The 15593-nt window shown below is 43.7% G+C and overlaps 2 pseudogenes; one reads left to right on the top strand and one right to left on the bottom strand.

Annotated features, from left to right (window-relative positions):
• The first annotated feature begins 7243 nt into the window (after window positions 1-7243).
• On the top strand, window positions 7244-7863 carry LOC147455365 (uncharacterized; annotated as a pseudogene).
• Window positions 7864-8228: 365 nt separating this feature from the next.
• LOC147455364 (uncharacterized) lies at window positions 8229-14354 on the bottom strand (annotated as a pseudogene).
• Window positions 14355-15593: the final 1239 nt, after the last annotated feature.

Below are 15593 nucleotides of genomic sequence, written 5' to 3'. Positions count from 1 at the left end.
ATAGATTTCTTTAGATAATAGTTGCAGCTCTACTTGATGTCCTTCTTCACTTAAAAACCTACCTGTGAAAATTGTGGTGTTGTTTTCTTCAATCTGTTCTCTAAAGAGATATGTTGCTTTGGCCGTCCTTACTAAACTGGGGTCCAGTTGGTAGGGTGGCTGCTCTTGCAGCTTCTTTCTTTAAGAGACCCTCTTCTTGGCCTTCTCCGTAGCTTGCATTTCTCCTGTTAAGTGAATAGAGTGCCAAAGTTTGAAAATTTTTGCAATTTCCGCTTTGAAATGCCCTTGAGTCTGAATTGCTGAAAAATTGAGTCCAATTTGCTTCAAATCAAATTTTGAACATGCATAGATGCATAAAAACATGTAAAGATCAAAATCATAAAGTCCAAATAAAAATTTGCAACAAAAGTGAATAATCGCGATTATTTACAAGTGAGGAATTTTCTCAACCTTTTGCATTTTTTGCATCATAGGCTTGAAATATATAGCATTTCAATACCCTGAGTGAAGTCGATGCTCATTTGAGTGCAAAGGGTGAAAATGGTGCCAGATTTTGGGTTTCTGTATCTGAAACAGTAGATATAAAGGAATTTTGAGATTTTGAGATACAAATTTTCTCAAACTTGGTCAGTGGGCTTGGGAAATCATTTGCTTTGGTCCCATAAGGTCAAAGTTGTAATTTTCTCCCATTTTTGCAAGAAAGTAAATAATCGTGATTATTAACTTTTTCATCAAAATGAACATCTTTTGGTGCATCTTGGTTCTAAGCATGATGTAGACCCTGTTTATGAGATATGAGGTGATTTGGATCAAAAACTGTGACAGATAACTCAAAATTTGTATTTGAAAGACTTCTTTGCGTTTTTTTGACAATTTTCCAGGTTATCATGGATAATTTTGGCTCATACTTGAAATGTGGCATGTAATAGATGTGTACAAGTGATGAGTGATGTGAAGGTACCATTTTCAAGTCAAAAAATTGCAAAAGTAAACAATCATGATTATTTACAGCAGTCAACTTTTTTTGCTAAACTTGACAAATTTTGTCCTGAACATATTCAATACATCTAAAACAAGTCCTAAATTGAATTTGGTAAAGTTTTTGTCTTGTCGACATCGCTTCGTGCTTTGTTGACTCTCAATTTACTGATTTTTGTGACTACATGGCCTGTGGAGTTGGTTAGTCACTTTTGAGGCTATGGACTTGTCTGCTACAGAGTCTTGGAGCAACTCATTCAATTTTGGCCCATTTGGAGTCAGTTTGACTTTGTATGTCAAATTTGACGCTTTGTAGCCTTCGAGCTAATTTCTACTTTTCAAGAGATTTCCTTGATTGCTTTTATGAACCAACCATATACATTGTGTATAGACCCAATCTATAAGCTATTTGTGGAGTCAAAATTCAATTCTGGCATCTGCCAAAAACCTAGCTTTTCTACTTGGGACCCCCGTCAACCCTTTCCGAATGGTCAATTGGTGATATAGAAGTGTTCTATTGTATAGGGGCATGCTATAGTTCAAGCTTCCTTCGATTTGGTTGAGCTGACGGGCTGCTATGGTCAATTTTTGGTCGTAGGACTTCATGCATTGCTCGGATTTTAGGGTTTTTTCTTGGGGTTTAGACTAGCTACCGGCCATACAGAATGAATCATTGATAAGTATAGAACTTACCTCTCATGTCTTGTGTGAGACGGCGCTGTAAACGGGCGACTGTGGACTCCAAAAATCGTGCTCGAAGAAGGTCAAAAAGCTCTCTCTCCAAGGGCAACAAGTGCAAATGAGGTGATTTTAGACTACTCTAGATATCTATACTCGGACTTCCTAAACCATTTTTCCCCAAATTCCCCTGTTAGTCCTACTAGACCATGAAATCTATGTTAGACTCAAAAATTTCCTCAATCGGATTCCTATAACTCATTATGCAAGAATTCTGCAAAAATAGGTCTTGGCCGCCTAATTTAGGCTTCCCGCTTCCATCTGCCGATTTGATTGAAACTTTTTGTGCTTGTCTACCTTGTTGTTCTAATCATCAACGTATCTTTAGTTTTTCCATCTGAGCTCAATTGCTATTTATTATTAATTCTTGATCTGTTTATTGAAAAAATCAAAGAAAATAACAAAATGTGCTAAAAAAGCAAAGTAAAAATCCAATAATTAAGAAAATCCATTGAAAAACATAGCTTAATTTTTTTTTGGATTTTTCCATTTATAAGTCCCAATATCAAGAGAAATAAAGAAAAATAACCAAAAAAGACTATTTGTGCTTGACTTAGGTATTGGGTTTTCTCCTCAGGAGTAATGCATAAAAGCAATATTCTATCTCGATTTCTTTTGTACAACATTTCAACTAGTAATTGATACATAGCCGATTGCTCAATTAATCCAATTCTAATAGGATGTGGTATTTACCAATCCACGTGAGCTATGGTCATCAAGGATACCATGTCTTTGCTCAATCAAGATGGAAGCTTAGTTTCAGCCGAAGAGATTGAATCAAATTCTTGTACTTGCTTCAAGTACAGGTAATTGTTCCCCAATCTTGGATAAGTTGTACTTGCCACATGAAAGGTCTTTTCAATATGATTTCGTCATTGAGTGTCTTTCCAAAGTCTACCGTGGTAGAAGTGTGCTGATATTCAATCCCACAGGAATTAATTATCACTTTTTCAAGCAATCCTAAGGGTCTTTCGATGTGTCCATCAACCAATTGCAATTTCATTCAAGTTTGTCTAATGGTTGATTGTCCCCAAGATTCTCATACTTGTTTCCTGGCTATGGCTATGCCTACCTCACTATTCGGTATTGCCATGGTTTCTATGTCATTATATTTCACTGGAAGAGTTTTGTTTCCTTCTTCTCCTTTGTAGCATTCTCCGACTTTATTAATTGGAACAGATCGAATCTCTTTGTTATCGAGTTCATCTTTCAATTTTCTCAATTTTTTTGCGATTAGCCCTGTTATCCCCACCTTTTCTAGAGTTTTCTATAGATCACTCCATAAATATGGTATGATTTTTAAGAGTTCTCCTAAAGTAAGAGTGCATTGGATGGGTGTAGATATGATTGAATGGATGTTGTCTAGTTCTAGGTTCTATTCCGCTCTTTTTACCTCAGTGGTTTTATACACTATGGATTCATCTTCGTTAACTTCCTCTATAGGAGCTGACTTCAGAGTTAGGCTCCCATCATTAATCTCTCTAAATTTTTCCCATAAGTGTTCTGGCCAGTCTTTTTCTACTAATGGAATTCCTCTAAGGCATCTTCGTTGTTCGGCACTATAAGTTCTGGCTCTTTTGTTTCAAGGTGGGGTTCTACCACCACTTTGGATTTTTCTTTACTGGTTCCTACCACAAGCTCTTCAGGTTTTGCCATTCTCTTGAGCTTGGGTTTTTGTTTTTTCACCATCTCTTGAGTAATTCTTACCAAATCTTGATAAGCTTCAAGCTTAGCTTCTTCCATGTCTGGAGAAGGGTAGTTTTTCCATTTGTTTTCATGTTTTGGCCTGCTTCAAGTCCCGCATGGTAAGCTTCCAAGGCTGCATTGATTGGCTCAAAAAATTTTGACAACCAAAATTGATCCTCCAGATTTTAGGGTGGTTTCCTTGATTTTATTTCTAGTTTCTTTCACCTCTTCCTGGAATAGTTTCTTTGCTTTCTCCTCGATTTCAGCCCTTTGTTTTTGTTTTCTCATCTCATACCTTTTGCTTCTGCTCCTTTTGGTCTTTCGAAAGGAAATTTTTGTATTCTCTGAATCATCAGAGGAGTTATGTTTCTTTTTCTTAGCCTAGGCTCTGGTGATTACCTTGATTACCTTGATTGGAACAATCGGTTCACTCTCAAATGAGCTACTAGGTCTCACTTGGACTACGTTCACTATTGTTTTACCCTTTTTTAAGGGATTTTTTGGAAAATCTTCCGGAAAGTGGTCTCCCTTTTTGCAACATTGTATGCAATAAGCTTCAACTGGCTTAAGGTTCTTGTCAGCTCAGGGCATTTGTTTTTCCAATGATCATTTGCACCACAGTTATGACAATTTCCAATTGTTGGTTTAATCATGGGTCTTATCATAGGAGGTCTAACACCTTGATTAGCTACATAGTACATTGGTGCCAGTTCTGATGTAGTATAAATCACAGGTTCCTCCATTGGTGGTGGTTGTGAATTATACCAATCTCCTTCTATCATTACTATAGATGGACTAGGCTCAACATAGGGTGTAGCAGGAACTAGTGCTTGTTCATCTATGACTCCCTCTGGATGCATGTACTTTATAGGCACTGTATTATGTCCCAGATATGGAGATTGTTGACCCAACACAAGCTCAGGTCTTTTCATACCCATCGGTGGTCTTTGAGCTGGGGCCATATTAGGCTGATATCTGTACATGGGTTGTCCCTCTGGTGTCATAAGCACATATTGGACATTCCCATCATACTTTGGTCGGTAATAGCACTCATTGGTCTCATGGTTGTTCTATCTACCCTCCATTGCACACCATTTTTTCATTCTAATTGGTTGTCCCTGTTGAGGTATCCCTTGTCCTGGTCCCCTCATAGGTCTTTTTGCATGTTATTCATCATGTCATTCATCCTTTTGAGCATGTCTTCTATGGTTGAAAGCGGTGCTGTAGCAACCGTTCCTCCTTGTGCTAGTTTGGTGGATGTTGTTTTCTTGCTTTGGTTATCCTTAGGAACATCTTCTTCGTTGAAAATATCACAATTGTCTTCTAAGTTAATAGCATTTGACACATACTCTTCTAGGGTCTTATGCTTCTTTCTATACAATATAGCATAAAGTTACTTGTTTAGCAGTCCGTCTAGAAACAATGATACTAGTCTTTCCTCTACAACTATCTTTTACTCTAGGCATCTTGCAATGTATTGCTTCATTCTAGTTGCACAATCCTTAACAGACTCACCTTGTGTTTGAAGCTATAGAATTGAGCTACCGTATTATGTTTGATCCCCGTTTTGGAACAAGAAACAAATCCTTGAGCTAATGTATTCAAGTCCATGATTGACCTTGGTGGAATGTTTTGGAACCATGTCAGTGTTTTTCCTTCTAATGTCATTCCAAACCCCTTGAATTGAGTATGGAAATCAAATATGAGTTTTGATCTTAGGACTTGTTTTAAAACTTGCTAAGTGGTCATATGGATCCCCAAATTTACCGTATTTTTTGACCCATTTTTTAAAATCAGCTGGTCTGACACGCCTATTTGGTTCAACTCCCCGTCTCCTGGAAGTTGGTCTTATTCTATGTCTTCAAACCAGTTTGTTGGAAATAGTGACTCATGTAGCCCTGGACCCTGGCTTTAGTGTAACCTGGTTTTCTTCATGATGAGGTGGTTTCTGATTTTTTAACATTACTCTCAAAAGATCTCTCGTGGAGTTCTTCTCGTGGAATAGTTTATGGTCCTTGGCCCAATATCCAATCCCTTATGGAGTACCCTTGGTATTTGGTCTGTTCCACCTCTTCAGGAGTCATCATAACAAAGTTATCGTTATAACAATCCCTAAGCAGGTAGGTTGGTAGATCTGCTGATCCCTTATCCTTAGTTTTAAAGATATAAACTATCTTCATGTGCGTTAGTTTTCCTGATTTGGCATGAGAAGTCCATAGGAGATCTTTGACGTTTCTATCCTCCCAACAATAGACTCCAATCCTAGGATTATCCGTACTAATCCGTTTGAGGGGCTTCAAATCAACTTAATCATATCCCTCGAATTCTAAAGTCGCTGGTCCTTATTTTGCTGCCATATCTGGAATTATGGTATTTACCTCTAACTCCGATTTGTCTATCACATTAGGGTTTTCAAATTGTAAATACTGAGTTCCATCCATGTACATTTTTCCTTGTTTGTTTTCCCTGACTTCCTCTTCAAACTCTATGGCATGGTCTTCAATGCGAATAGCATACTCTTCGTTAGGATCCAAGTAAACCTAGGATCCATGACGATTAGTCATGGATCTTAGGTCATTAGGATCTAGGTAAACCAAATCCATGGCGATTAGTATTATAAAAAGAGAGTATATGCTTATAGCGCAGTCATTCTGGTTTCTGAATGAGTCGAATAGGAAGAAATTTCAGATGTTGAATCTGAAAAAGTGTTTGAGACTTCTTCCAAGATAGTGTGCAAGTGCTCGCCTTGATTCACACTCTCTTTGGTGGATATTCTACTAGAGATCTCTCCAAATATACCTTGATTTTCTAGTATACCACCAGATTTAAGGTTCATATAGACTCATGAACCCCTGGATAGAGTACTTACCGTCAGATTGACTTGTTGTTAATTTCTTCCACATGACTTGATTGCAACTTTTGTCAAGCTTTCAATTCCTTGTCTGCAACATGATTCTTGTATCAATTTTAATCAAGTTAGCTATTCTTTTACAAAGACTGTACACTTCTTGCTAACTGTTATGACTGATCTACGTGTATCATTTCAAATTGAGCTAAGTGAGTCAGCAATTGAGACTTTCAGATTCCAGTTTTGCCTAAAGACAAAGGACTACTGTGCAACCTGAAAACTGAGTGAACATGTACCAATTTGGATCTGATTGAACCCAAAATTTCCCAGTGGCCTTGTATTATGTTGGTCTAATGTTGTACAAGTTCAAAAGTAAAAAATGGTGTCTCTATGTAATAGTAGTAAATAATCACGATTATTTACTTTTCTCAAAAAATTTGCACTTTCTAGATTGATTTGCCAGTATACAACTTCTGAAGGTCTCTGGACAAGTTTCACTCAGTTTGAACAAAATTTGTCAAGTTATCAACAATCTCGTGTCCAGAGACTCGGTTTTCAAGAATCTGGCTTAAGTCTGACTTTTGTGATCCAAATTTCACCAAAATTGATTTGTGTGGTTTACTTGATATGCTTGACCTTGTGGTATACTCAAATGTGCAAGAATATCAATTTTTGTAGCAGATGTAAATAATCGCAATTATTTACTCCAACTATTTTGCTGCAAATTTTTGTCCCAATCTTGACACAGATCTGTTAAGCAGCCACCTATATCAACAAGGCTTTAAGCAAGATTAGAGATATGAGAAGCTTGTCAGTGTTCAAGAGTCAGGGGAGCATCAGATGCAGTAGGCAATGCTGAAAGCCACCTCTCTCGACACTTATAAAGTAGAGGAATTCAATGAAGAAAACGTCTCTCTCATACAGGGTGTACATCTTGATGAGAAGCTGCAACAACAAGAGGGAGGGAAGGCCTTTCTCTCTCTTGCAGAGCATATGCTTCCTAGAGGAGTCAGAGATGTGGTGAGTGTAGAGTCAAAGTTTCTTTGTCACAACGAGAGCCGAGGTGAACCGGTCTTAGAGGATGAGGGCGGTGCTAATGGCGTGTATGATGACTTTGTTTTCTTTGATGATCTCTTATTGGAGGTGGGTGATGTCCCTCGTATGTCACCTCTGGCTGATGTATGCATATCTAGCGAGGTTGACTTTGATGATTTGGAGAGTTTTCTCAATGAAGATAATCCTCGTGTTCAAGTAAAGAGCTCTCTCATAGTTCATGATGAGAATGCATATGCCGGTCATGTGTAGAAAGCCTTTGTGTGCCTCTTTGCAGGGGTATATGCTCATGTCCATGTATAATGGAGTGCAGTTTGTGCCTTGGTGAGTTCTTTACAAGTTTTCTTACTCATGGTAACAAGGATGAAAGTTTTGAACTTTCCATATGCGCTGCTAATGAGGAATTATATCGAGGTCTAACCATTTTTCATGGGAAGGGAAGATACGTCCAGCTTGTTTGGAATCTAGGTGGGAATCGGTCTTCAACTAGGGAGGCTGAGAGATTTCCCTTTGATCCAGGTGGAATTTTAGTTCAAGTATCCAATAGGAGGAAGCAGTAGAGGGAGTGTTATCAAAGCAGCCAACAATGTCTCCAATGAAGCTTGAGTTGAGCCTGAATAATCAACTAGAGGGTTGGCTAAAGATGATGGATTAAAGATTCTCCTCAACCACTTCATTTGAGAGCCTCACAATATTATGATCGACCACTGTTGACATGTCTATGTGACTGCTATAGTGGATGCAAGAAGTCTTTCTGTGTAGGATTTGGAGGCCAAGCTCGCTAGGGACAATCCTTTGACTATTAAAGATGGCAATCGAGCACGAAGAATTTTGGCCATCATCAAGCATAGCGATCAAACCACGGAAACCTACTAATAAGTTTATGGAGAACCTTGCTTCACAAGACGAGGGTGCTTCAAAGGGTTCACTCGGAATAGGTTTTTCTAGAGTCATGGTCTTGAGAGGCTTTCTCTAGGTGGGAATCACCCCTTGGCTTCAAAAATAAGAAAAGGTGATGGAAACATAGCGAGCATGGCCTTGCATGGGGGCCATCGCCAGCAAGGAGAGCCGCGTGTGTGTATATGAGGGAGAAACGATGGTGTAGTGCTGAGCATGGAGGCCATGCTGCAAGCCTTCTCAAGGCTCCCACTTGCAGAAGTCTGTAAAAAGGAGGGCGAGAACTGAGGGCTCTAGAGAAAGAACATAGAGTGAGGGAGAGGTACCTCAGCTCACAGGCTGCACTACAGGAGCCGTTGGTGGAGTGGGGCCAGCTGAGAGGGGGTGGACGATTGCCAAGGAGAAGGGGGGCGGGCTCTGATTGAGAGAAGGCAGAGAAGCTCGACAGGCCGAGGACGTCTCCAAGCAAGAGGGGTGGTCGCCATACTCAACCACGTCATCAATAGAAAGGGAGAAGGTAAGAATTGAAGGGCAGAACACATAAGTGGAGAGTTGCTCCCCGATGGGACTTCTTTGACTACGACTTCACTCGTTTTCTCAACAACCCCTCAGCAGACCATGAGGCAGCCTGCTTCAGGGTCCATGTTTTGTTCCTTGCCGCTAGGGGGACAGAGGGCTTGCACTCAGCAGTTGGCTTCTCCTTCCCCTTTTGCGACCAAGACCAAACAGAGTGGACTCTCGACTTAGTGTTGAGATGGTCGCACACTCAAGTCCTAGAGTTCTCTCACCACATGGGAGAACTAGGAGTTACAGACATGCTCGAGAATTTGTGGCCATTAGCCAAGTTTGCACTGACACCTCCAGATTCAGCAGGATGTAGGCAAATTTTGGTTTACTTCTTTACCGATACACAGTGCTTGCCATGATCTGTATACATTCATGAGGACTCCTGGACAGAGGAGGTGGCTTTACGTACGACCCGCTCTGCTTAGGCACTCGATGCAGTCACGCCTATCTAGAGGACGCTCGAATGCGGACTACTCCCCATCCAATCCAACCTCGAAGATAGCCATCTAGCTACTACGGCATCATCTATTCTCTCTCCCTCCCCATGAGGATCGTCTCATGGAACGTGCAGGGACTAGGTGGACCCCAGTTTCAGCATTAGCGGGGCCGACTTTGTCCGGAGCTTCAGTGCTGCCTTGTGGGAAGAGAGATTGATCTCCTTATGCTTCACGAGCACCATATGTGTGAGAGCTGCATTAGACATTGGGTCAGCTCTTGCGTGGACGATATGATACTTTTTGTTCAGCTGCTTTTGGACCTGGAGGCATCTAGGGTAGGGTATGTATGACTAATGCGGACTCTTTGCAGCAGGTCATTGTGGGCAGAGGGATTACTGTGCCAGGTAGGGCTCATTGGATTACTATGAAGGTTCAGGGTGGCCTAATGGGTTTCTTGAATATCTATGTACCCAATGTGGCGAGTGCTTGGGCATAGTTTTGGTCTCAGATAGTTGAGTCTCTACCGCACGCAGAACACTGGTGCATAGGAGGGGACTTCAACATGTTGGAGGACCCTTCTCATAGGATTGGTGGAAGCCATGCTATAGTGCATGGAGTTGAGCTGGCAGCTTGGGAGAGGTTTTTTATGACTCTGAGGGTTTCGGATGTTTGGCAGCACTCTGGTTTTGTGAGGTCCCTAGACAACCTTGCCTTCTCTCGGTCAGACCGCAGAGTGGGAGTAGTGAGTCTATCGCGGATAGATCGCTTCTACAGTAGTGACCACTTCAGTGGCTTGGGAGGGACAGTGTGCATTCTGGCAGGGACCTCCTTCTCGGACCATGCACCAGTGATCCTCACAGTAGCAGACAGGCAGAGGAGTGGGAGCACGATGCTTCGCATCCAAGAGAGAGTCTTATTGGACTCAGCCACTCGGAGAGCGGGTAGAGGCTCTTTGGAGAAAGAGCTTGGATAGGCAGAAGTCTCCTGCTGACAGAGTGGCCTTAGGCCTAGCCTAGATTAGCCGCTTTTTTCTCCAGGAGTCTCTGGCTAGCTGGGATGCTGCGGGATAGGAGGAGCAGCGTCTCAGATGGGGCATTGCTTTGCTTCAGAGGATACAAGAGCATCATCCAGACATTCCTTTGTTGGAGGAGCAGTTACAGTAGGCTCGACAAGAGCTTGCTAGCACAAAGGAGAGGTGACATGAGTTTGCTTTTCACCGACAGGCATCTCAGCGGACCCAGGTGGGCGATAGATCGACTGGTGCTTTCTTTGAGGCAGTGGGACTTCGGCACTCACATGCCAAGGTCAGTCAATTGAGGAGGCCAGGCGTGTCAGTTCCTTCTGAGCCCGAGGATATGCGTGCAGTTGCTGTTGAATTTTATCGTGAGTTACTATCTGCAGAGTCCCAGTCAGAGCGTCAGGATGCATGCAGGAGCAGGTTTGGGCACAAATGACTTGTCTTGTGACTGAGGAGATGTGTCGGAGGCTTGAGCTGCCACTTCAGCTTGAGGATCTTCACACAACTCTTAGGGCCCTTCCCCATGGTAGCTGTCCAGGTGAGGATGGGCTAACTCCCAAATTTTTCTTGGAGTACTAGGATCTGCTTGGCCCAGATCTCTGTAGTTCTTTTCAGTACATTTTTGACACAGGAGTGATGCCTGACAGCATGAGTGAGGGCCTGATCTACCTCATTCCCAAGGAGGGTGGCTCCTTGGATGAGATTCTATAGTGGTGCCCCATCACCATCCTCAACTCAGCCTAAACAACTATTGCCAAGGCTCTGAGTTTGAGGATTCAGCCACTTCTAGAGAGCCTTATACATGGGACTCAGACAGGTTTTGTCAAGGAACGCAGTATCCTTAACATCTTTACTTTTTGGGAGGCTTCTTCCCTGGCACGCCTCCGTGGTGAGGACCTCGCGATTCTTCTTCTCGACTTTGAGAAGGCATACGACATAGTTGACTGGGACTTTCTAGAGGCCACTCTTTGCAGGATGGGCTTCTTAGATGCTTGGATCAGTGGGGTGTCATCTTTGTACATACATGCTCATAGTTAGGTACTTTTGGAAGGAGGTAGAGGTGATCGCTTCATGCTTACGCGCTCGGTCAGACAGGGATTTCCTCTTGCTCCCTTCATCTTTCTGTTCTATGTGGAGGTGATGAGCAGGTTTTTGGTGTCACAGCGGGTTGGTTTATAGGGCTTAGCAGTTCTTATTCGGGGAGATGAGCTTTTGGACACTAAGTTTGCCGCGACGACTCCGCCTTGTACTTAGATGGCCAAGAGGCCAACCTTCACAGGTGTGAGAAGGATCTGGAGACATTCTGTTGTGCATTGGAGGCACTGATAAACTGGAAAAAGACAGTGGCTTTCTTAGTTGATAGTGCTCCTATGCCAGATTGGATGCCAGGAGAGGGTTTTACGTGGATTCCCCCAGGGACTGTAATTCACTACAGTTGGGCTGTCAAATGGGTTTGGACTTGTCTCCGGAGCAGCAGATTTCTCCCCTTCTCCTGTCTATTAGGAGAAAGTTGTTACATTGGATCTAAGCATGACTTTCTTTGGCTGGCAGAGTAGTAGTTTCAAACCAGGTGTTGTTGGCAACTATGTGGTACATCACTTCTTGCTGGATCTTTGCGAGTTCTTGTATCAGTTAGGTAGAGAGGCTGATCAAGAACTTCCTTTGGTCAGGACGTGACACTCAGATAGACCGATCCAAAGTGGCTTGGCAGGTCATCACTCTTCCTTGTTCATAGAGAGGACTTGGGATCATTGATCTAGCAAACCAGAGTAGATCCCTTCTTGGGAAGTTCATCTTCAGGGGACTTCTTCCAAGTGAGGAGCCCTGGAAGGAGTTCTTGCTACAACGGCTTTGTGCTAGGGTGCCTCAAGCAGGAGGCCCTTGGCAACCTTCGACTAGATGGATCATCACAGAGATGCGTAGAGTTGGTTTGAGCAGGAGACTGGAGGACCACTTTTCTGTGAGCTTGCTTTGATCTTGGGAGCGGTGTGGCTTGGAGAAGAGATAGCCTACGTGTACGAAGGAGAGACTACGGAAGCCCCTCGTCTAGAACCCCATGGTTAGCACTCAGAGAGACCACTTGGTTGGCAATCGGTCTCATGTTTCCAGGGGTCCCATGGCAGTGGGTCCAGCGTGCTCTTGAGGTGACTGGCTAGAGTTCCCAGGTTTTTCAGAGGAGGTCCAGGGTCTTCAGCTACTACAGGGCATGAGAGGGATGCAGAGCATGTGCGAGGACATCTCGGAGTGAGTTCCAGCTGAGTGGATCATGCCTTTTGAGAAAGTAGCACCCCGGTGGATGGGAGCCTTCACAAGATTAGAGGTTCTAATCTCAGTCAGGGCCTGCTCAGAGACTATTCCATCCCTTTTATTCGAGCTCCATGGTGGGGGACGCCTTCACCGAGTCATAGTAGAGGCCGCGTAGGTGGCAGACTGTTGTTTTCAGAGGATCCGAGTAGTGGGAATCCGTGGGAGGACTTGTGTCATAGATCTTGACCAAGCAACTCTTAAGACTGGACACTGGAGGCTGTGGTCTTGGGAGTGTTGTCCACTCGCACGAGTACAGTGGGATCTTTGTGAGTGGCTATGGAGGTATCCCTTATCTTCTACAAACCATCCAGGAGTCCCGTTCTTTCAGTACACTGTTCATCTGGGACCACATATACTAGCAGCACAGAGAGAGGCCCGTCCAATTGTTGCAGCACCTCATTGGCAAGAAGAGGGTCTCACATCTAAGTTCTTGGCAGAATTTCTGGAGAGGTTGTGGGACTCTAGATAGGTCAGGTGAGTCATCTTGTTTTAGTGGCTAGTCGCACACAAAGCTAAAACAGTTGGGAGCTGGCTAGTGCATAGTGGTGTCTCGGCCTCATGTGCAGCTTGTGACCATCTTGTGGAGAGTTAGCATCACGGTCTGTTGGACTGTCCCTCGGCCCAAAAGGTGTGGCTACGAGTTCTTCGATTGATGCCTGCTCACTCCACGGCTTGACAGTACACTTGGGGAGCAGTGGCTGGTCCACCCTCACGGGCCCGGCACTTCAGTTTGAGCTATCCTCCACCAGCAGGATGATAGTGATATAGAAGGGGCGACCTACACTTCAGCCTGCTACTACAGAGCTTACTTCACAAGAGTGGTGCAGGGAGAGAGAGGTGTGTTGGGAGCTCATCAGTGGCCTGGCACTCTAGTTCATTTGGCGGGCCGGTTGTTTTCGCATCTTTGAGGCTCGCCCTATGCCACCAGCAGAGACTGTACGCCATTTTGGCTAGAGCTCATTCACACTCTCAGAGGATAGCTCGAGGGACTACAGGGAAGCTTTGATCGCATGCGGGAGCGCAAAGAGGCTTTCCTACGACTCTGGCATCCTGGGCCCTTCTACACCATGGTCCAAGCTGTACTATGATGGCACTACCGACCACGTGTGTGGCTTTTCCCTCCCCCCATTTCTTGATTTCGACCCATTGTACATATGCTGGTTTTTTCATTGGGAGAGTCTTCCACCATGGTTGTTGTAGCCCTCTCTTGAAGAGGTGGTTGTTTCCCTATGGGTAGTTTCAGTAACTAATAGAAAGATCTTTTTCTCGAAAAAACAAAAAGTGGAGCGTTGCTCCATGGACTGTAGACGGGATGCCCAAATGGGTGCAGCTTGGGGAGTTTTCCGTGGTCAACAGCAGGTGATGAAGGCTGAGAGTTGAGGGCTCTAGAGCACCCACAAAGCAGAACCGTAGGCATGTTTTTAAGGTCAGGAGGGAGGTGGTGAGCAAATCCAAGGAGTTGCAAGTAGGCGGGTTGAGCCAGCTGCACGTTAGGGCTTGTGGAGAGCCGGAAGCTGGTGGTGGTGAGGAAAAAGCAAGGGAAGGTGGGTGGCTATCATGGGTCATGCAGAGACTCCAAGGGCATGAGATGGAAGGAGGCTGTCATAAGGTTGCCTCACGGACAGTTTAGGGGTGACACCCATGGCATGAGGGCCTAAGGCGGCCATTTCATGAAGGGATCAACATCCTGAAAGGAGCATTGCCACATAAAGCAAAAGGGGAGCTTGCCATGCAGAGGTCTTTTGGACTTACAATGTGGGTTTTGATTTTAATAGTGTCTTACCTGTATAAGGCTAGTGATCAAGCCTAAAACCCTTTTTCTCATGAAAATTGAGCGCTTAGAGATGTACGGGTCAAAAAGAACCCACCTTTTTAAATTTTACAAGTATAGTCTCCCTATAAGAGGGATTTCAAAGAATTGTAAAGGGTCGTTTTGCTAGTGAAACTTGAAAAGAGCTAGTGAGGGTTTTTTCCTCTTTATGACCATGGAGTCTGTGTAAGCTTGTGCAAGAAGAATCTCGCCCATTTCTCCCTCTTTTGGTGTTGATTCCTCACTCCCCCTCCCTGCTTTTACTCACATGCTGGGTTTGTGTTGCCGGTGTTGGAATTAGGGTTGAAAAGAAACACACACAACTTGGAGAAAGACAAAGGAAGTTCAAGGCACACAATAGAGATTGTGTTACTTAGTGTGCAATGGAAAGAGATAGCCCTAGAGTGATGGGCATATATACAATGCACGGGGAAAAAACCTCCTAGTGAGGGAAAAAATGCACCGACGGTCTTAGTGTGTTTACACACATCAGTACCACATGTATATGGTAACAAATCCCCCCTGGAGTGATGTGGTGAACGAGAGCTGGTACATGAGTAAAAGGAAGTGCCATGCCCTGAGGACATGATCAATCCACAAAGGGGAGTAAGCCCAAAGCTTTGTGAAAAGATTCGAGGTTCGCATGAGACAATGCCTTTGTGAAAAGATCTGCAAGGTTGTCTTGTGTTCGCACGTACGCCAAGTTGATCTCTCGTGCTAAGAGCCTCTCCCTCACATAATGGTAATGCACCTCAATGTGCTTTGTGCGAGCATGAAAAACTGGGTTCCTCGCAACTACCAATGCGCTCTGACTGTCAGTGTAGATAGTGTTGGAGGTGTCCTACCCAACACCCAAATCAGTCTCATAAGGTGTCTAAGCCATACACACTCAACGGTAGCTGTGAAGATTACCCTATACTCAGCCCCACAACTAGAAGTGGCCACAATAGGTTGCTTCTTGCTCAACCATGATATACATGAACTGCCAAGCTAGAAACAAAAACCACTTATGGACACTTGCCTGTCATAACAAGCAACCCAATCTGAGTTCGAAAAAGCATGTAAGTCTGGCGACAATGATCCCCCCTTAGGATAAAACAAGCCAAGATGTAAAGTTCCACTAAGGTAGCGGAAAATGCCTATGCTTAGACCCTCGGCTATGCATAAATTTGTTGACCTGTGAGACTGCAAACTGAATATTTGGCCTCGTGTTGCATACATACATGAGGCAACCAACAACAGTCTGGTAAAGAG

This window comes from Adiantum capillus-veneris, chromosome 6 (genome assembly GCF_014529385.1).
Source record: "Adiantum capillus-veneris isolate H3 chromosome 6, ASM1452938v2, whole genome shotgun sequence".
Lineage (NCBI taxonomy): Eukaryota > Viridiplantae > Streptophyta > Polypodiopsida > Polypodiales > Pteridaceae > Adiantum > Adiantum capillus-veneris.
The sequence above is the reverse complement of the archived record's forward strand: the minus strand, read 5'-3'. Positions and strand labels throughout refer to the sequence as shown.